Here is a 21750-nt window from a genome sequence, read left to right as displayed (position 1 = left end):
AGGGATGGGGCTAACCCCCTCAAATCCCTTTGTCATAGGCTGATGTCAGAGAATTATTGAGTAATCTGGACAGTTTCTTGTCTGTTCCCGTGAGGAGAAAATGGTAAGGATCAGATACATGAGTGAGTCATTTGTATATTCATCCATTGTATATTTATCCATTCATCAAAAAGCTTTCCAGGCCTTCTATGTGTTTCTCTCTAGAATGTAAGCTCCCAATACCCAGCACAGGGCCTTACATGATAATTTTCTCTTGATTCAATGAATGAATGAGTGGAGAAAAAACACTGTGCTATGGGGCATGTAAGAGGGAGACTTAATTCCTCAGAGAAGACTCCAGGAGGAAGAGCTATGCAAGAGGAGACTTGAAGGACGAGTAGGCATTAGTCATGAAGTAAAGAAATGTTTGTTTGAGGATCTGTATCCCCCGGAGTCCTCATCATCAGAGAGGACAGAAAGTGGCAAAGATGGGCATAGCCAACCACAGAGAAACACTCCAGAATGAGGGATACTGGCAACACAATAATAGAGCTGAACATAGGAAAAGGGGTAGCTAGATCTATTTTTTATTTGTTTATTCGACAAATACTTAGTAGCACTTAATATGAGTTGGGTATTCTATGTGCTTTATAAATTCATCCTCATAGCAAAACTATTATTCCCATTTTACAGATGGGAAACCAAGGCACAAAGGAGTTAAATAACTTACCCAAGGTCATGTAGTAAGTGGTAGGTAGAGCCAGGATCCAAATTCAAGCAGCCCGGCTGCAGGGCCCATTTTCTTAATCCCATCACCATGCTAACCCTTGTGGATGAGCAAAATAGATGATCAGAGACTTGGTCATTCAAGGCAGGAAAGGCATAGTTATACCTGGACTCCTAGAAGCTATCTTTATACAGGGTAAGGAGGTTTCCTCTACCAAAACAGATAGATACTTTGTGATAATTCAGTAACCTACTTCCTGTTGCATTTAAAGAGGAAAAGGCTCTTCTTAACCTTTTCTGACTTTTGCTGTTGTTTGTGTGAAAAGGAGGAATAAGTAGAGAGAGAGAGGAGACTGGCTATATAAATGGGGGAAATTCTAGCTCAGCGTTTTGAGTATTCAGCCAGACTCTTTGTTCATTCCCAGAAAGTGATTCCTGCCAAAGCTTGCTCCAGTGTGCCCAAATCTAGGTCTGGACGTCACTTCTGCTCTACATTGCTTCAGGAACAGTCAGAATCTCCAAGTGATTTTTTTTTTTTTGTATCATGGTAAGAACACTTAACATGAGATCCACCCCTCTTAACAAATTTTTATGTGTATTGTTAATTGTAGGTACATCGTTGGACAACAAATTTCTAAAACTTATTCATCTTGCATGACTGAAACTTTATACCCATTGCATAGCAACTCTCCATTTCTTCCTCCCCCAGCCCCTGGCAACCACTACCCAAATAATTTTAAAGTGTCTGAAATGGTGGTGAGCAGAGTCGGGTTCAGAGATAATTTGAGGTTTCCTTCCCCCAAATTATCTAGACAAAAGCTTGATAGACATATTTGCAAAGTTCTAATAGATAGTTGTAATTATTACCCAGAAATAAAGAATTTGCCTATTTCTGACATTTCTAGAATGATACTAAAACAATTTTTATGTTTAAATTTTTAAAAATGATGGCCAATTTCTCTTATAAACTTTTCCCCATGGAGCTCTTCTGACGTGTTGCGTTTGCCAGTGAGTGTAATGCGTGTGACAGAGTCAGGAGGAATTGCTGAAAGGCCAACGTGGATAAGATTCATGGTATGAGCCTGTTGAAGGAGCGCTGGTGATTCAGATTTGCTGGATTGACAGAAATGACTTTTGGTGAAAACAGCATGTAGCTACTGTTTCCAATAGATTTTTCTTCTAACCTGTATTTAGTGAGTAGTCCCCACAGCCAATGGTCTACTGGCTTCTGGACCCAGGAGCTCAAGCTCATTTTTCTCTCCCTAAAAGCACTATCATTTCCAGATAGCAGTGCGTGTTAGAAACCTGTTCCTGGGGCTGCTTTGTCAGGAGAGGGAGATACAGAGTCTGTCGGGAACAAACAAAGACATCATTGACAGTGGTGATTTATCTTGCTACCTGCAACATGCCCTTTGGTTTGATAGCTGCCTGGGTTGGCTGGGATTATTTATCTTGCACGCACACTGATATATGGAGGTGAGCTCCTGGCAGGCTTCCTTCTTTTCTTCCTTCCCTGCCTGGCCAGGCTCCTCCGTTCACTCTTCCATATCAGAGAGCTGTCAGCCAGCATTGTCCTGGGCAATGAGAGGGGTGGGCAAGTGCTTCGAAATATCTTAGGAGAAATGATCTTCTTTGCAAGCAGGGCTTGATCTAGTTTCTTTTTTTCTGTCGGTTCAGCCTTGGGAAATCAGAGATGCCTAGGAGAGTATCTGGCAGGTGTAAGGAATTTAGAACTGTGCCTCTCCAGCAGTGATCTCCTTTCAGCAGACCCTCCCTGTTCTTCTGCCTTTTCAAAGAATGGCTTCCTTCTGCTTGTCTGTGCTGCTTGGACTTATTTGCTAACATGTGACAGTTGCAGGAGAACCCCTGGCAGCAGCTCTCCTCCACTTGTGCCTTGGAAAATGCTACTCCCTCTGTTAAGAATATTGTCTCCCCCTTACTCCCGACTTCCCCTGGATAACTCCTGCTGGATATTACATATTCAGCTCAGGCGTGACCTTTTCTCAGCATCGCTTGTCTGGTTTCCCATCTCAGACGGTGCCAAAAGTTTTTCAGGGCAATGGGAAGGTGGAGAAAGTGTTATTGTTCAGGGTCCCTGAGCATCTTTCCCCACTCCCAACACAGGGATGCAGTACAGACAGGCAGACAGACAGACAGACACACACACACACTTTTGTGCTCTGCCCCCCAATGAGAATGGGGTCATAGCCTTGCTTTAGCCTACAAATCGTGAGCCTAGGGTCTATAAATGTTATCAGGATGGCAAGAAATGGAAATTGTTCTCAAAAGAAGCTGAGCAAAGTTTAATGAAGGGAATTTCCAGCAGTGTGGGTGAATTAAGGAACCAACAAGGGGTAAAAAACTCAGGGACTGGTGACAGGAGGAAGGGACAAGCATCAGGAATAAAGCTATTGGAGCCTTGAGAGAGATGGAGCTGTGGCTGCAAAGAAGTTAAATCTCCCCTGGAAGCCTAGTGAGGCAGGGAGGGAGTAGGGGGAAATTCATATATCCTCCAAGTTGGGGAGGGGCAGTAGTAAAGGAAGCCTGGGTGGTGAGTCCATAGCGGGTCACACCTGTGGGGCACAGAGCAAGGCAGGGGAGAGTGGAGAATGCAGAACATGCGGGGCAGGGATGCAGGGGAGAGGTGGTCGTGGTGATGGAGAGTGGAAAGTAGCCAGCATATGAACATACCTTTTCTTCTATGAACCCCTTTGGCAATCTGGAATGCTAACAGATCCTTTTTCAAAATAATGTTTCTAAATGCAAGAAATAGAATACAGAGCATTACAAAGGAAACCAATTATACTGAAATACAGTTATCAAAATACTAAAAATACAAAATTGTGATACAGTAATATATAATGCTTGTTTATTAACACATGGACTACAAAATCTAGGGGCAGAACTAACAGTTACCAAGCTTTCTAAGTCATGATAAGTGTGAATTATATTTCAAGATATCTGCAACAGCTGAAATGAATATGAAAATATCTGGTGTTTTAATTGTTGATAAAATCTTAGGTACTTTTGTGTGTGTGTGTGTGTGGTACGCGGTCCGCTTGTGGCCTCTCCCGTTGCGGAGCACAGGCTCCGGACGCGCAGGCTCAGCGGCCATGGCTCACGGGCCCAGCCGCTCCACGGCATGTGGGGTCTTCCCGGACTGGGGCACGAACCCGTGTCCCCTGCATTGCCAGGCGGACTTTCAACCACTGTGCCACCAGGGAAGCCCGTCTTAGGTACTTTTAATACTACTGTGCTTTATTGCCTACCTTCACAGTTGAGGAAAATGCTAAATTTGAGTTGAGTAGAACTTAGTAATATAGATCAATATATATAAATATAAAGTATTTATATAATATAATCAGTATATAATGTTTAGCCTAGTGCCTAGCACCTGGCCCATGGTAAGTGCTCAATAATTTGGAACAATTATTATTAGTTAACCTCTAAAGCAGTGCACATCTAAGTTCACAGACCCTGAATTCTGTCCAAGGGCTCCTTAGGGGTCTGAAGGCCCCAGGTTGAGAGCACTTGCTTTAACTATAAGTGGAGGGATGTTAAATTCTAGTGGAGCGGTGCTGTAAGCCTGAGTGTGAGAGGGCATCAGTGTAGCCAGAATCCTGCTTCTTCACAGGAGCAGGATCCTCCCTGTGCAGTCCCAGGGCCCTGGAAAATCCATGCTAAGCAATGATGCATCTGCTCAACCCTCTGGTCATGATCTACTTCTGTTAAATACTATATCCTTGGGTCTGCTAGAATGTAAACTTCATGAGGACGTAAAATGTTACAAACTGGTTATTGCAGTATTATATACACAGAAATATAAATGTAAATTTTATCCACTGTGTGGCTTAATGAATTTTCATGAACTGAACACACCGGTGTAAGCAGAACCTGTATCATTATCAGCATCCCGGAAGCCTCCCTCAGGTCGCCTTCCTGACACGCCACCTCCCCTAAGGATAACTACTATTCTGATTTCTAGCAACATAGAGTAGTTTTGCCTGTTTTCGTTCTTTTTATGAATAGAATAATATACTTTTTTTTGTCTCTGGCTTCTTTCTCTCAACGTCATACTTGTGAGATTCATCCGTATCATTCCATGTAGCTGTAGATTTTTCATTCTCATTGCTGCATAGCATCCTATTGTGTGAATATACCATAATTTACCCATTCTGCTGTTAATGAGGATCTGGAAGGTTTTGCATTCTCTGTCTTTTTCATTTTTGTCGTTCTGGTGATTGTGTATTGGTAGCTCTTTGTGTTTTTTTTCCTGGTGAATAGATACATTTTTACCCAGGTATTGGCCATTTGGATATCCTTGTTTATGAAGTGTCTGTATAAGTCTTTTGTCTATTTTCCTAATGTCTATATTTAGACAAATAATTTAATCATTCTCAGTTTCCTCATTGTTAAATTAGGACATTAATAGAACCCATGCAAAGGGTTATCATGACGATTAAGAGAGGTAGGCATGTAAAATGTTTAGCCTAGTGCCTAGTGCCTGGCCCACGGTAAGTGCTCAATAATTTGGAACAATTATTATTAGTTAATCACTAAAGCAGTGCACATTGTGGATACTCTATGCTTGCTGCATAATCGAATTTTTAAAATATCACTGTAACAGCACTGTGAGTAGAATCTGCTAATCTTGGCTATAGCTGGGTGGGAAGCTCAATGGCTTGGGGATGGGATGAAGGAGAATTTATTTTTTATTCTCTTTTGTACCTTTTGAATTTTGTACTATGTGAATGAATTTTCTACTAAAACACATGAAACTAAAGTCCAAAATGAATAGCTGAAATAGAAATGGAAATAATCTAGAGTTCAGTTGAATCATGAGCTATGCTACTTGTGCTGCCATGTACACCCAGGATGTACATGGAGAATGGGCATGTTTAACTCTGGTGAAGAGGAAACCTTTTGAAGAAATAAATTTAGTTAGTAAGGTGTGATGTCCGTGTATTTCGTAAAAGTTATGATAAGGGAAGGAGGAGTAAATTATGACATAGGGTTAATGTTTGAGTGACCTTAATGAGATGGGATGTGAATTTAATGTTGGGAAACAAAAAAATATCAGGAGAGAGAAGTGGGATGGAATGCCTTAGTCATGTTCAGTCCAGCCTCTCAGGGTTCCAAGAAGTTTGAAAGGACATATTTTGGTCCAGAGTTCTCGAGGGTGAAGGAAAACATCTCTGTGTCTCTTGGAGCTTTGTTATGCATAAAAAGGCATTTGCCTTTCTTGGTGAATTTTATGTTGCACTTATCCAAGATAGGTCTCTTTTGAGTGACCCAGAAGGAGAAGCAACAGAACTCTATCAGGGTGTGTTTCTAAATTATTATTACTGATGACAATACTGAAATTAACGTCCTAATTTGCAGAACGTTTTTCACAACGTTTCAAGTACTGTTAAATATGTGCTCTAATTTGCTTTTCGTACTAACTCCTCAGAAAGATAGCTGTGGTTATCTCCATTTTACAGGTGGAAGAACTAAAGGAAATGAGGGAGCCAGGACTAAAAGCTAGGTTAGTGCTGGAAAAAGTCCGAAGTACAATTCATAAGGTGACTGTTACGCCTGTGACAGTCACCTTGAGACGAGCTGTTTGAATGGAGAATGATGACTGGAGAATAATGAGAATAATGAATGGAGATGTTTGAAATGGAGAGTTCAGTGACTGCCACCACCCAGAGGGATGGTTGTGGGACCATGTCATGTGGTGTGCCTCTGGGTTGTGTCCATTCTGAACTTTGATGATGTCCCAGGACAGTGACTTTGTATACTAACATTCAATTTAGTGACTTTTAAAATGGTTCTGCTTTTCTGTTTAGATAGTATTTTTGTGTGTGTGATTATTCTTAAAATGCATCATTTTAATCACCACGCTTCCTGAATCTTCTTTTCCTTTTGGATTCCTTCAATTACACCATCTCCCCTTAAACGATAATCACATTTCATTCTACCTGATTCCCCAGGCCGGTTACCCAGACTAATGGAATGATAGACCTGGGCAACAGATTCAAGATCACTTACGACAACCTCTTGAGAATTTTACAAATGAGGGAACTAAGACCCAGAGAGGCAAAGTGACTTGTCCCACATCACAAAGCTGGTTAATGTGGAGGATAGAATGAAATAAGCAGGAGGAGAGTAAGAGGGCAAAGTTGATTTTTCACAGGGAAGATTTTCTGTAGAAGTTGATTACGTTGAGTTTTCAGGGAGGCAAATGTTCTGGTAGTTCCATGGGAAGAGAAAGATTGCTTTCTGGACCAACAAGAATATTACCCCACTGGCTGCCGGGTAATAATGGCAGATGGTAGCCACAGGGTTATTGTAGGTATGGACTCATAAGGTCTTTAGTCACGGCACTCACTGATACACCGTCAGCTCAGCACTTTGATCCTGAACCAGTGTTGAAAATAGAAACTCCTTCTGAAAGGACATGGCAGAATACTGAGGTGGCCCCCAAGATTATTGCCCCCTTTTGCACACACTCTTTATAATGCTCTTCCCCCTGAGTATGGACAGGTCTGTGTATATGACCGATTTCACTCCCATGATGAAGTTACAGTACATGACAAAGATGAAGAAATTTTGCAGATATAATCTCAGATCAGTTGATTTTGAGTGAGTCAAAAGGGAGATTATCTGGGATGGACCTGACTGAATTGGGTGAGAGTTATTCAGAAGGGACTGAGATTCAAAGGGAAGGAGATTCTCCTGCTGGCTTTAAAGAAGTAATCTGGTATGTTGTGAGAGACTTACATGGCTAAGACCTGAGACAGGTCCTCTAGGATGAGGTCAGCTGAGCGTGACCTCTGGCTGACAGCTAACAAGAAACCAGGCTCAGTCCTACAACCACAAGGAAGTGAATTCTGCTAACAACCTGAATGAGCTTGAAGAAGACCCCAGCTCCTGATAAGACCACAGCCCCAGCTGACACCTTGAGACCTGGTGAGACCCTGAGCAGAGGACCAAGTTAGGCTGTGTCTAGACTTCTAATGTACAGAAATTGTGAGATAATAAATTTTTGTTGTTTGAAAAAAAAAAGTACCACTTTCCTGGAATGTCCCCAAGTTCAGGAGTGTAAATTCAGGCAAGAACAGCCCCCTGGGGAATACCTTGTTTCCACCTGGGGTCAGGGCTGATGTGTTTCTTTATAGTATAACCTATTAATTATGCAGGCCAAGAACGGCAGATTTTCAGAGTTAGCTCATCATGATTTCATAATTTCATCAAAATTTCATAATTTCATTTTGCAGAGAAACAGTTTTCTAGGCAGACAAATCAAACTTTGTTAGAAGCTTTACTTTAGGGAAGATCATTAACCCATTAGAGATTCGAAGTTCATCTTCCCCTCTCGGGTACAGCATTTCTTCATTTTAAGCGAACTCTTTGCTTTCCGATATATGAGGGAGCACACTTGAGCGTTTCTGCTCTGTTACTCTGTTTTCTAGACTACCTCTTAATTCTTACCTCTGCTTACTAAACAGGAAATGCTAAACAGTATTAGTTTCTACTTGGTGCAAGGCATACTGGGGAGAGGAGGACTGAGATGTCTGAAACGAACTGGCCTTTTTCTTCCCTTTAGACGATGCCCCTTTGTTGAATGGGCTCTCTCAGTCAACTGCATTTCTGGTCATGGCCCTGCTGCAAAGCCTCTGCTCCACGATACTGGGCCCTCTCTGTTGTGAGGGGAGAAGGGGGTTGGCAATATTCTTGCTCAGGAAGAGCCACTTGGTGGGACTTATTTGTGACATTTCCAGTACACAAATTTAGAAGCATAATTCTCAGTCATGGCTGAACACCTGTAAAGAAAAGATTGTTCTAATCATGTTCAGCCGTATCCTCCCGATTACCCTAGACGTTATGAATATTCAGCCCAAGTCAAAACCAAAGGCAAACTTCCTGCTTTGTGGGTCTCACAGAATGGGGCTTTGAGGAATCATGTCTGCGATCAAGGGAGCTCTAAGATGTGGGGGCGCTGCATGCTTCCACGGTGCAGTGTCCAGGCTCCTTTGTGAGATGCAGGCGATGAGGGCAAAGGGATGAAGTGAGAACATCGCCTCTGAGGAAACATGCCAGATTAGTTCGAGTCCATTTGACAGTCAGAAATCAGTCTCTGAGTGAGAATCCTTAACAGGACTCCACCCAGGAGAGCAGGAAGAAACACTGGACTAGGCGTCCTTCCTTTGCTGTTCTACCAACCAACTGTGTAACATTTGCCAATTTATAGAATCATTCCGAGCCTCAGTGTCCTCAGACGTAAGCGTGGGTATATCTGTTAGTGGTCTTTGTCTGCAAGGAGCAGAAACTAGCTCTCACCAATTTAAGCAGAAGAGAACTTTTTGGAAGGTGCTGGGCTGCTCACAGAACCTGTGGAGGCTTGAGACCCAGGCTGCGGAAGGGCAGGAAGCAGAGTGGGTCTGGGGTCTATAGAACAGGAGCGTCTGCCATGGTAGGGACCACACTCAGCCTTGGTGGGCTCTTGGTTGGAGACTCTTGGTTGGAGGCATCCTTCTTTCCCATGTGAATATAGACAGTCCAGGGCTGGTACGGAGACTTCACAGTCATTGAGGATCCTTCTTGTCAAGTCCCTGGTTTTTGGTTTCTCACTTAGTGCAGAACTTCGGATTCATGATATGAATATGTAATTTAAAAGAAAAAAAAGGTGGACTTTCCAGTCTTTCTTTTCTGGAATAGTTTCTCTCCTGGAATATATGCATTTGTTCAGCAAAATTTTGATTTGATTGAAGTTAATATAGTTTCTACCAACCTGAAGCTTGAAATGTTTAATGCAGCTCTAATTTTATTATTTAATGATATAAATAAGATGGAGAAGGCTCTAGGCTTGACAAACTTGACATTTAAATCTAACTTTGCTGGTGCTGGGAAAACTGGACAGCTACATGTAAAAGTATGAGATTAGATCACTCCCTAACACCATACACAAAAATAAGCTCAAAATGGATTAAAGACCTAAATGTAAGGCCAGAAACTATCAAACTCTTAGAGGAAAACATAGGCAGAACTCTTTATGACATAAGTCACAGAAAGATCCTTTTTGACCCACCTCCTAGAGTAATGGAAATAAAAACAAAAACAAACAAATGGGACCTAATGAAACTTCAAAGCTTTTGCACAGCAAAGGAAACCATAAACAAGACCAAAAGACAACCCTCAGAACGGGAGAAAATATTTGCAAATGAAGCAACTGACAAAGGATTAATCTCCAAAACTTATAAGCAGCTCATGCAGCTCAATAACAAAAAAACAAACAACCCAATCCAAAAATGGGCAGAAGACCTAAATAGACATTTCTCCAAAGAAGATATACAGATGGCCAAGAGGCACATGAAAGAATGCTCAACATCACTAATCATTAGAGAAATGCAAATCAAAACTACAATGAGATATCATCTCACACCAGTCAGAATGGCCATCATCAAAAAATCTAGAAACAATAAATGCTGGAGAGGGTGTGGAGAAAAGGGAACCCTCTTGCACTGTTGGTGGGAATGTAAATTGATACAGCCACTATGGAGAACAGTATGGAGGTTCCTTAAAAAACTACAAATAGAACTACCATATGACCCTGCAATCCCACTACTGGGCATATACCCTGAGAAAACCATAATTCAAAAAGAGTCATGTACCACAATGTTCATTGCAGCTCTATTTACAATAGCCTGGAGATGGAAACAACCTAAGTGTCCATCATCGGATGAATGGATAAAGAAGATGTGGCACACATATACAGTGGAATATTAGCCATAAAAAGAAACGAAATTGAGCTATTTGTAATGAGGTGGATAGACCCAGAGTCTGTCATACAGAGTGAAGTAAGTCAGAAAGAGAGGGACAAATACCGTATGCTAACACACATATATGGAATTTAAGAAAAAAAAAATGTCATGAAGAACCTAGGGGTAAAACAGGAATAAAGACACACACTTACTAGAGAATGGACTTGAGGATATGGGGAGGGGGAAGGGTAAGCTGTGACAAAGCGAGAGAGGGGCATGGACATATATACACTACCAAACGTAAGGTAGATAGCTAGTGGGAAGCAGCCGCATAGCACAGGGAGATCAGCTCGGTGCTTTGTGACTGCCTGGAGGGGTGGGATAGGGAGGGTGGGAGGGAGGGAGACGCAAGCGGGAAGAGATATGGGAACATATGTATATATATATAACTGATTCATTTTGTTGTGAAGCAGAAACTAACACACCATTGTAAAGCAATTATACTCCAATAAAGATGTTAAAAAAAAATCTAACTTTGCAAAACAATCTAGTAGGCAAGAAAAGTATTTCCTAGGCTTCCTCAGATCTGCCTGGATATGTTGTTATAATATGGTAATGAGCTTCCCTAGAAGGGACAAAATGCATGACTGAAGTTGCATTTTTATTTTGTGTTTTCTTGAAATAGATTCTCTAGATCAGAGACCTTTAAAATTATGTTTTCTCTGTGCTGGCCACACATTTAGCCATAGTTAGTATTAGAATTATAATTTGGGAAATATTTATAAGGAAGTACTCTGGCACTGAATACAACAGACCCTTTTTTTTTGCTCTTCTGAGAGTCAGTGGGAACTCAGTTTAGAGAAGTGCTGGTTTTAAGGAACTGAAATTCACGCCATTCATTCAGTTTACTGTATTTTTTATAAAATATTTATTTATTTATTTGGCTGCGCTGGATCTTCATTGTGGCATGCGGAATCTTCACTGCAGCATGTGGGATCTTTAGTTGCAACATGTGGGATCTTTTAGTTGCGGCGTGCGGGATCTAGTTCCCTGACCAGGGTTCGAACCTGGGCCCCCTGCATTGGGAGTGCAGAGTCTTAACCACTGGACCACCAGGGAAGTCCCAGTTTACTGCATATTAATCACTTACTTGGGAGTTTAACCTTTCCGATCATTTTCTTCATCTAAAATGACTGAGAATACTTGTGTGCTGATGCCAGAAATATTTTTCATCAGCTATCTTAATCAGCAGGTATTAAGTAAGCACAAAGTATTGACTGCACAGATTTTTTTTTTTTTTAATACTAGGAGATGGGTGAGGATTACAAGAGCCTCAATTTTGGTTTTCCAGTCAGGTTTAGGAGACTGGTTTATCTATGTATCTAGTACTTTCAAACAGCATTGTCCTCCTGATCATCAGTGACTAAGATATGCTGTAGAAACGGGGTCTGTTGTTTTCCCATCAGATTCCCCAGGGAGCATCTCCCACAGGCACAGATACCATGCATCCCTGAGTGATGGAGAGCCCACCTGATCCCCATGGGCAGAATGTGGCAGAGGGGGCTAGCTGTACCCCCAAATTCATGCTTCTCTTTCTATAGTATGTAGTTGTCCCTGCTAAGTAGCTATCCAGCTGAGGTGAAATTTCCCAGCCCCCCTTTTTTTTTTAACATCTTTATTGGAGTATAATTGCTTTACAATGGTGTGTTAGTTTCTGCTTTATAACAAAGTGAATCAGTTATACATATACATATGTTCCCATATCTCCTACCTCTTACGTCTCCCTCCCTCCCACCCTCCCTATCCCACCTCTCTAGGTGGTCACAGAGCACCAAGCTGATCTCCCTGTGCTATGTGGCTGCTTCCCACTAGCTATCTTTTTTACGTTTGGTAGTGTATATATGTCCATGCCTCTCTCTCACTTTGTCCCAGCTTACCCTTCCCCCTCCCCGTACCTCAAGTCCATTCTCTAGTAGATCTGCGTCTTTATTCCCATCTTACCCCTAGGTTCTTCATGACCGTTTTTTTCTTTTTTTTTTTAGATTCCATATATATGTGTCAGCATACGGTTTTTGTTTTTCTCTTTCTGACTTCACTCTGTATGACAGACTCTGGGTCCATCCACCTCACTACAAATAACTCAATTTCGTTTCTGTTTATGTTCCAGCCCTTTTTGCACCTAAGCATGGCCATGTAGCTATTTCTCATTAATAGAATGTGAATGGGGATGATGTGTGACACTTCCTGGCCTTAACGTTTGAGAAGCGGGGATGCTTCCTCCATGTTCCTTCTTTCCTGCTCTACTGACTGGATGCAGACGACTCCACCTGGGCACGGTGGAGCCACAGGATGGAACAATTGTGAGGAGCAGCGCCACCTGTCAGCTGGGAACATCTACCTTTTATTCTTACCTGAACAAGAAATAAATTTTTATTGTGTTTGAGATTTTGTACTTCTGTAGGTCTATTTGGTATACCTACTAGCATTACCCTATTATAGGAAATAGATTCCCTTGGGTAGACCTCTGATCTTGCTACCCTATATTTATTGAGTCTTTGAAATCCTTTGTCATTTTGAACTTACAGTGGAAAGAGAAGACTAGTCTACATCTTCTGTGCTTGTCAGATCTACAGACGTATGATTAAAAAATTGGCACTTCCCAGATTTATAAATCATCTTCCTAAATTCTCCTGAAATTTTAGCCTGTTGAGAGACAGTGTGACCTAGTGGTTAAGTGTGTAGAAGTGTGTAGGCTATGGAGCCAGCACCCCTGGGTGTAAATACTGCCTCTGTTGCTTACTATCTCTGTGAACTTGGGTAAATTGCTTAACCTTTCTGTGTCTCTGTCTCTTCATCTGCAAAGGAGGGATAACAACACTGCCTACCTCAAATGGTTGTTATGAGGATTAAATGAATTAGTATAGCTTAGTGCTTATGGTGGTTTCTGGCTTGAAGTAAGCACACAATAAATGTCATTTCTTATGATTATTGAGGGTCCTTGTTGTGGTTTAGCCTAGGATTTCTAAGGACCTTTGCATTTATATTTGGTTATTTCACCTTAGTGTCAGGAGAATCCAGGAAGCTTATATATGAAGCGTGATGCCGTTGTTAATGGCATAGAGGCAAATCTAATATTAAATAAAATGAACTACAAACACTAGCTACTTTGTGGATTAGAAGATCTAAAAACATGATGATAGTTTATGTTTTATAGTGCATTGTAAGTGTTAGGCATTGTTTTAACTTTGCATATATTAGCTTATGTAATTATCACAGTGACCTTTTGAGTAGGTATTATCATTTTCCCTATTTTAAAGATAGGGAAATTGAGGCAGAGTGAGGTTAAATTATTCATCTCAGGTCACATAACTAGTAAGTGGCAGAGTTATTGCTTCAAATCCAGGCAGTCTGACTGCAGAGGCCATGCATGGGAAACTCCTATTCACCTTTAATGCCTAGTCAAGGGGCCCCTCTTCTGTGAAGGTTTCTGTGAGGTCTTTCCTGACCTGTTCAAGAGGTTGTTCACTGCTTTCTATGGCAGTCACCACTCTATCTTGGACTGACTGGATTGCAATTGGAGCTGTGCCGTATTGTAGTTATATGTTCACGTTTCTGTGAGATCCTTGTGCGCATAGACTAGACTTCTCAAACTTCAGTGTGCCTGTGAATCATCTGGGGAATCTTGTTAAAATGCAGTTTCTGATTCAGTAGGTGTGATGGTTAATTTTAGGTGTCACCTTGACTGGGTGCACAGATATATGGTCAAACACTATTTCCGGGTGTGTCTATGAGGGTATTTTTGTATGAGATTAATATTTAAATTGGTAGACTGAGTAAAGCAGGTTGCCCTCCCCAATGTGGATGGGCCTCATCCAATCCGTTGAAGCCCAGAATAGAACAAAAAGGTTGACTCTTCCCCAAGTAAGAGAGAATTCCTCCTGCCTGATTGCCTTTGAAATTGGACATTGGCATCTTCCTGCCTTTGGACTCAGATTGAAACATCAGCTCTTCCTGGGTCTCAAGCCTGCCATCCTTGGACTGGAACTACACCATTGGCTCTCCTGTGTCTCCAGCTTGCCAACTCACTCTATAGATCTTGGGACTTGTCAGCCTCCATAACTGTGTGAGCCAATTCCTTATAATAAGTCTCTTTGTGGGCATGTGTGTGTCTATATATATTTATCAATCTCCTATTAGTTCTGTTTCTCTGGAGAACTCTGACTAATACGGTGGATCTGGGTGGTGTCTGAGATTCTGCATTTCTAACAAGTTTCCAGGAGACACCGATGCTCCCAGTCAGTGGACCATATTTTGAGAAGCAAAGACAAGACTGTCTCATTCACCTTTTTACCCTTGGTCTCTCATACAGAGGGCACCTAGTGAATTTCTTTTTCTTTTTTTTTTTAATAGATGTGTATTGGAGTATAATTGCTTCACAATACTGTGTTAATTTCTGTTGCACAACAAAGCGAATCAGCCATATGCATACACATGTCCCCATATCCCATCCCTCTTGAGCCTCCCTCCCACCCTCCCTATCCCACCCCTCTAGGTCATCGCAAAGCACCGAACCCATCTCCCTGTGCTATGCTTCTGCTTTCCACCAGCCAACTATTTTACATTTGGTAGTGTATATATGTGGATGCTACTCACACTTTGCCCTCCCACCCCATGTCATCAAGTCCATTCTCTATGTCTACCTCTTTATTCCCTCCCTGCAACTAGGTTCATCAGTACCATTTTTTTTTTCAGATTCCACATATATGTGTTAGCATGCGGTATTTGTTTTTCTCTTTCTGACTTACTTCACTCTGTATGACAGACTCTAGGTCCATCCACCTCACTACAAATAACTCAATTTCGTTTCTTTTTGTGGCTGAGTAATATTCCTTTGTATATATGTACCACATCTTTATCCACTCATCTGTCGATGAACATTTAGGTTGGTTCCATGTCCTGGCTATTGTAAATAGTGCTGCAGTGAACATTGTGGTGCATGTCTCTTTTTGAATTATGGTTTTGTCAGGGTATATGCCCAGTAGTGGGATTGCTGGGTCATATAGTAGTTCTATTTTTAGTTTTTTAAGGAACTTCCATACTGTTTTCTGTAGTGGTTTTATCAATTTACATTCCCACCAACAGTGTAGGAGGGTTCCCTTTTCACCACAGACTTTCTAGCTTTTACTGTTTTCTAAATTTTTTGATGATGGCCATTCTGATCATTGTGAGGTGATACCTCATTGTAGTTTTGATTTGCATTTCTCTAATAATTAGTAATGTTGAGCATCTTTTCATGTGCTTCTTGGCCATCTGTATGTCTTCCTTGGTGAAATGTCTATTTAGGTCTTCCACCCATTTTTTAACTGGATTGTTTGTTTTTTGATATTGAGTTCCATGAGCTGTTTGTATATTTTGGAGATTAGTCCTTTGTCTGTTGTTCCATTTGCAAATATTTTCTCCCATTCTGAGGGTTGTCTTTTTATCTTGTTTATGGTTTCCTTTGTTGTGCAAAAGCTTTTAAGTTTAATTAAGTCCCATTTGTTTATTTTTGTTTTTATTTCTGTTACTCTAGGAGGTGAGTCAGAAAAGATCTTGCTGTGGTTTATGTCAAAGAGTGTTTTTCCTATGTTTTCCTCTAAAAGTTTTATAGTGTCAGGTCTTACATTTAAGTCTTTAATCCATTTGGAGTTTATTCTTGTGTATGGTGTGAGGGGATATCCTAATTTCATCCTTTTACATGTAGCTGTCCAGTTTTCCCAGCAGCACTTATTGAAGAGACTAGACTGTATTTTCTCCATTGTATGTTCTTGCCTCCTTTGTTGTAAATTAGGTGCCCATATGTGCGTGGGTTTATCTCTGGGCATTCTATCCTGTACCATTGATCTATATTTCTGTTTTTGTACCAGTACCATACTGTCTTGATTATTGTAGCTTTGTGGTATAGTTTGAAATCGCGGAGCCTGATTCCTCCAACTCCGTTTTTCTTTCTCAAGATTGCTTTAGCTATTTGGGGTCTTTTGTGTTTCCATATGAATTGTAAGATTTTTTTGTTCTAATTCTGTGAAGAATGCCATTGGTAGTTTGATAGGGATTGCACTGAATCTGTAGATTGCTTTGGGTAGTATAGTCATTTTCACAATATTGATTCTTCAATCCAAGAACATGGTATATTTCTCCATCTGTTTATGTCATCTTTGATTTTTTTCATCAGTGTTTTATAGTTTCCTGAGTATAAGTCTTTCTCCTCCTTAGGCAGGTTTATTCCTAGGTATTTTATTCTTTTTTTTGCAATGGTAAATGGGAGTGTTTCCTTAATTTCTCTTTCTGATTTTTTGTAGTTGGTATATAGGAATGCCAGAGATTTCTGTGCATTAATTTTGTATCCTGCAACCTTACCAAATTCATTGATTTGTTCTAGTAGTTTTCTGGTGACATCTTTAGGATTTTCTATGTATAGTATCATGTCATAGGCAAATAGCGGCAGTTTTACTTCCTCTTCTCCAATTTGTATTCCTTTTATTTCTTTTTCTTCTCTGATTGCTGTGGCTAAAACTTCCAAAATTGTGTTGAATGATAGTGGTGAGAGTGGACAACCTTGTCTTGTTCCTGATCTTAGAGGAAATGGTTTCAGTTTTTCACCATTGAGAATGATGTTGGCTGTGGGTTTGTCATATATGGCCTTTATTATGTAGAGGAAAGTTCCCTCTATGCCTACTTTCTGGACGGTTTTTTATCATAAATTGGTGTTGAATTTTGTTGAAACCTTTTTCTGCATCTATTGAGATGATCATATGGTTTTTCTCCTTCAATTTGTTAATATGGTTTATCACATTTGATTGATTTGCTTATATTGAAGAATCCTTGCATTCCTGGGATAAACCCCACTTGATCATGGTGTATGATCCTTTTAATGTGCTGTTGGATTCTGTTTGCTAGTATTTTGTTCAGGATTTTTGCATCTATGTTCATCAGTGATATTGGTCTGTAATTTTCTTTTTTTGTAGTATATTTGTCTGGTTTTGGTATCAGGGTGATGGTGGCCTCATAGAATGAGTTTGGGAATGTTCCTTCTTCTGCAATTTTTTGGAAGAGTTTGAGAAGGATGGGTGTTAGCTCTTCTCTAAATGTTTGATAGAATTCACTGTGAAGCCATCTGGTCCTGGACTTTTGTTTGTTGGAAGATTTTAATTACGGTTTCAATTTCATTACTTGTGATAGGTCTTTTATATTTTCTAATTCTTCCTGGTTCAGTCTTGGAAAATTGTACCTTTCCAAGAATTTGTCCATTTCTTTGTGGTTGTCCATTTTATTGGCATATAGTTGTTTGTAGTATTTTCTTATAATCCTTTGTATTTCTGCACTGTCAGTTGTGATTTCTCCTTTTTCATTTCTTATTTTATTGATTTGCTTCCTCTCCCTTTTTTTCTTGATGAGTCTGGTTACGGGTTTATCAATTTTGTTTATCTTCTCAAAGAACCAGCTTTTAGTGTTATTGCTCTTTGCTATTGTTTTCTTTGTTTCTATTTCATTTATTTCTGCTCTGATCTTTATGTTTTCTTTCCTTCTACTGACTTTGAGTTTTCTTTGGTCTTCCTCTAGTTGTTTTAATGGTAGGGTTAGATTGTTTATTTGAGATTTTGCTTGTTTCTTGAGGTGAGATTGAATTGCTATAAACGTCCCTCTTAGAACTGCTTTTGTTGCATCCCCTAGGTTTTGGGTCATTGTCATTTTTTTCTATGTATTTTTAAATTTTTTTCTTTGATTTCTTCAGTGATTTCTTGGTTATTTAGTAGCTCACTGTTTAGCCTCCATGCATTTGTGGTTTTTTTGTTTTTGTTTTTGTTTTTTGCGGTATGCGAGCCTCTCACTGCTGTGGCCTCTCCTGTTGTGGAACACAGGCTCCGGACGCGCAGGCTCAGCGGCCATAGCCCATGGGCCCAGCCGCTTCATGGCACGTGGGATCCTCCCGGACAGGGGCACAAACCCGCATCCCCTGCATCAGCAGGCGGACTCTCAACCACTGTGCCACCAGGGAAGCCCAAATTTGTGTTTTTTATAGTTTTTTCCTGTAATTGATTTCCAATCTCATGGTGTTGTGGTCAGAAAAGATACTTGATATGATTTCAATTTTCATAAATTTTCTGAGGCTTGATTGGTGACCCAAGATGTGATCTGTCCCGGAGAATGTTCCATGTGCACTTGAGAAGAAAGTGCATTCTGCCACTTTTGGGTGGAATGTTTTCTAAATATCAATTATATCTATCTGGTCTATTGTGTCATTTAAAGCTTGTGTTTCCTTATTTATTTTCTTTTTGGATGATCTGTTTGGTGTAAGTGGGGTGTTGAAGTCCCCTACTATTATTGTGTTACTGTCAATTTCTCCTTTCATGGTTGTTAGCATTTGCCTTATGTATTGAGGTGCTCCTATGTTCGGTGCATAAATATTTATAATTGTTATATCTTCTTCTTGGATTCTTCTTCTTGGATCCTTTGATCATTATGTAGTGTCCCTCCTTATCTCTTGTAACAGTCTTTATTTTAAAGACTATTTTATGTGATATGAGTATTGTTACTCCAGCTTTCTTTTGATTTCCATTTGCATGGAATATCTTTTTCCATCCCTTCGCTTTCAGTCATATATATTGGTCGTGTTTTTGTATCCATTTAGCCAGTCTGTGTCTTTTCGTTGGGGCATTTAATCCATTTACATTCAAGGTTATTATCGATATGTATGTTCCTGTTACCATTTTCTTAATTGTTTTGGGTTTGTTTTTGTGGGTCTTTTTCTTCTCTTGTGTTTCCCACCTAGAGAAGTTTCTTTTACATTTGTTGTAAAGCTGGTTTGGTGGTGCTGAATTCTCTTAGCTTTTGCTTATCTGTAAAGCTTTTGACTTCTCCATTGAATCTGAATGAGATGCTTGCTGGGTAGAGTAATCTTGGTTGTAGGTTTTTGTCTTTCATCACTTTAAGTATATCCTGCCACTCCCTTCTGGCCTGCAGAGTTTCCACTGAAAAATCCGCTGATAACATTATGGGGATTCATTTGTGTGTTATTTTTTGTTTTTCCCTTGCTGCTTTTAATATTTTTTCTTTGAATTTAATTTTTGGTAGTTTGATTAATATGTGTCTTGGTGTGTTTTTCCTAGGGTTTATCCTGTATGGGACTCTCTGTGCTTCCTGGACTTGGGTGACTATTTCCTTTCCCATGTTAGGGAAGTTTTCCACTATAGTCTCTTCAAATATTTTCTCAGACCCTTTCTTTTTCTCTTCTTTTTCTGGGATCCCTATAATTCAAATGTTGGTGCATTTAGTGTTGTCCCAAGGGTCTCTGAGATTGTTTTCAATTCTTTTCATTCTTTTTTCTTTATTCTGCTCCTCGGCAGTTATTTCCATCATTTTGTCTTCCAGCTCACTTATTCGTTCTTCTGCCTCTGTTATTCTGTTATTGATTCCTTCTAGTGTATTTTTCATTTCACTTATTGTGTTGTTCATCTCTGTTTGTTTGTTCTTTAGTTCTTCTAGACCCTTGTTAAACATTTCTTGTATTTTCTCAATCTGTGCTTCCATTCTATTTCTGAGATTCTAGATCATCTTTACTATCATTACTCTGAATTCTTTTTCAGGTAGATGGCTTATTTCCTCTTCATTTTTTTGGTCTTGTAGGTTTTTACCTTCATCAGTGATATAATATTTTGCTGTCTCATTTTGTTTTGTTTTGTTTTATGAGTGGGATTGTGTTCCTGTTTTACTGGTTGTTTGGCCTGAGGCTTCCAACACTGGAGTTTGTAGGCTATTGGGTAGAGGTGGGTCTTGGTGCTGAGATGAGGAACTCTGTGAGACCTCACTCAGATAAATATTCCCTGGGGTCTGAGGTTCTCTGTTAGGCCAGTGGTTTGGACTCGGAGCTCCCACTGCAGGAGCTTCTGCCCGACCCCAGGCTTGTGAGTCAACATCCCCACAAGCTGCGTGGGGTGGCCAAAAAAAAAAGAACAAAAAAGTAAAAAATAAAATTAGACTAGGAAACTAGCAGATATGTTAGAAAGAATATAAAAATAAAAATATATATGAATCAACAACTGGAAGGTACATCAGTACCACAATAGTAAGAAAGAGGAGGAGGGAAAAAGAAAATAAAAGAGGGGGAAGGCCTTCACTGTGGAGAGTGGGGCCTAAGCAAGGGCAAGGTTTGGGCAGTGGGTGGGGCCAATGCTCTGGACCCACAGGGCTGGAAAAGGCCCTGGGGGCTGTGGGAGGTGGGGCTTAGGCACAAGGAACAAAAGGGGCCCAGGCGTGACCCCCACCCCAGTCTCAGAGGGTGGGGGACCTCACCTGGGAGCCTAGCAGGCTTCCTGGGCTCGAGTGGGTGGGGCAAACATCCTCCTCTCCTCTCCTGCTCCTCTGGTCTGGGGTCTGGGAGGGCCCCTCCCGCCTACCTCTCCTGATCTCCCTGGCCTCAGGGGCGCTGATCTTGTCTGGCCTCCACTTCTCCTCCCCGCTCAGTACCCCTGCATCCTACCGGTTCACTCTGGGGTTCCTCCCGTCTCCTTGGGGATCAGAGTCGCCAACCAGCAGCTGGCAGGCACCTTAGTCGTGGGGAGATGCTAACTCTGTGTCTTCCCACACCGCTGTCTTGCCAGTGAATTTCTTTTGAATGTATTGGATGAAGTTTTCTTACCGGGTGAAAGATTCTGTAAATGAAAAGTCAAGGCAATAATGATAAGATGAAGTGATTTTGAAAACGATGACTTCAACTTTAATATAGGCCAAATTTGACTTAAATAAAGAGGAGAAAAGAGAAGGGAAAATCAGGAAAACAGCAGATTGTAAGGGCTAAACATCTAGGAAATGGAAAGTAAGATTAATGAGACTGATTGGAACTGACTGACTCTATCAGCATAGAGCACAGAGAAGATGAAATTAGTTTTAGCACTTGTGGTTTTAATAGCATGAATTTGAAACTATGCACTGCCTGTGTATCTTAATGTTATAGAAAATTTAGTTCCTTGCATTCATGCATTGAAAGTCATTTTAATCATTTGTAAGTATGATAATGTATCCATGAAGTTTGAGCCCGATAACCTTCAGTTAGTTTCATGGGTCATTATTTTCTGATGTGGAGATGGTGTGGCTCATTGGCCGTGTTTCCTCTTGGAACTTTGTTCCTGAAGTTTGGTTATGCTATAATTAGCTCAACAAATGCAGGGCTTAATTTCTGTATAGTAAGTGTTGACAACATGTTTCATCGTTGCCTTCACTTGTTTTCTCCTAGTAAGTAAGGTTTATTTACCAGATTTACAGA

General features: G+C 40.6%; 1 long non-coding RNA gene and 1 other non-coding gene across 2 annotated transcripts in view; one reads left to right on the top strand and one right to left on the bottom strand.

Annotated features, from left to right (window-relative positions):
• The window catches only part of LOC111187685 (uncharacterized), a 461235-nt gene that overhangs the window by 279364 nt on the left and 160121 nt on the right, over window positions 1-21750 (top strand). The window lies entirely within an intron of this gene.
• TRNAG-CCC (transfer RNA glycine (anticodon CCC)) lies at window positions 11498-11570 on the bottom strand. Its single transcript has one exon. It is a non-coding gene; the product is annotated as a tRNA-Gly (tRNA).

The sequence above is a fragment of the Delphinapterus leucas genome, chromosome 5 (genome assembly GCF_059928025.1).
Source record: "Delphinapterus leucas isolate spDelLeu-1000000601 "Yukka" chromosome 5, BTC_Dleu_Yukka2, whole genome shotgun sequence".
In the NCBI taxonomy this organism is placed as follows: Eukaryota; Metazoa; Chordata; class Mammalia; order Artiodactyla; family Monodontidae; genus Delphinapterus; species Delphinapterus leucas.
The sequence above is the reverse complement of the archived record's forward strand: the minus strand, read 5'-3'. Positions and strand labels throughout refer to the sequence as shown.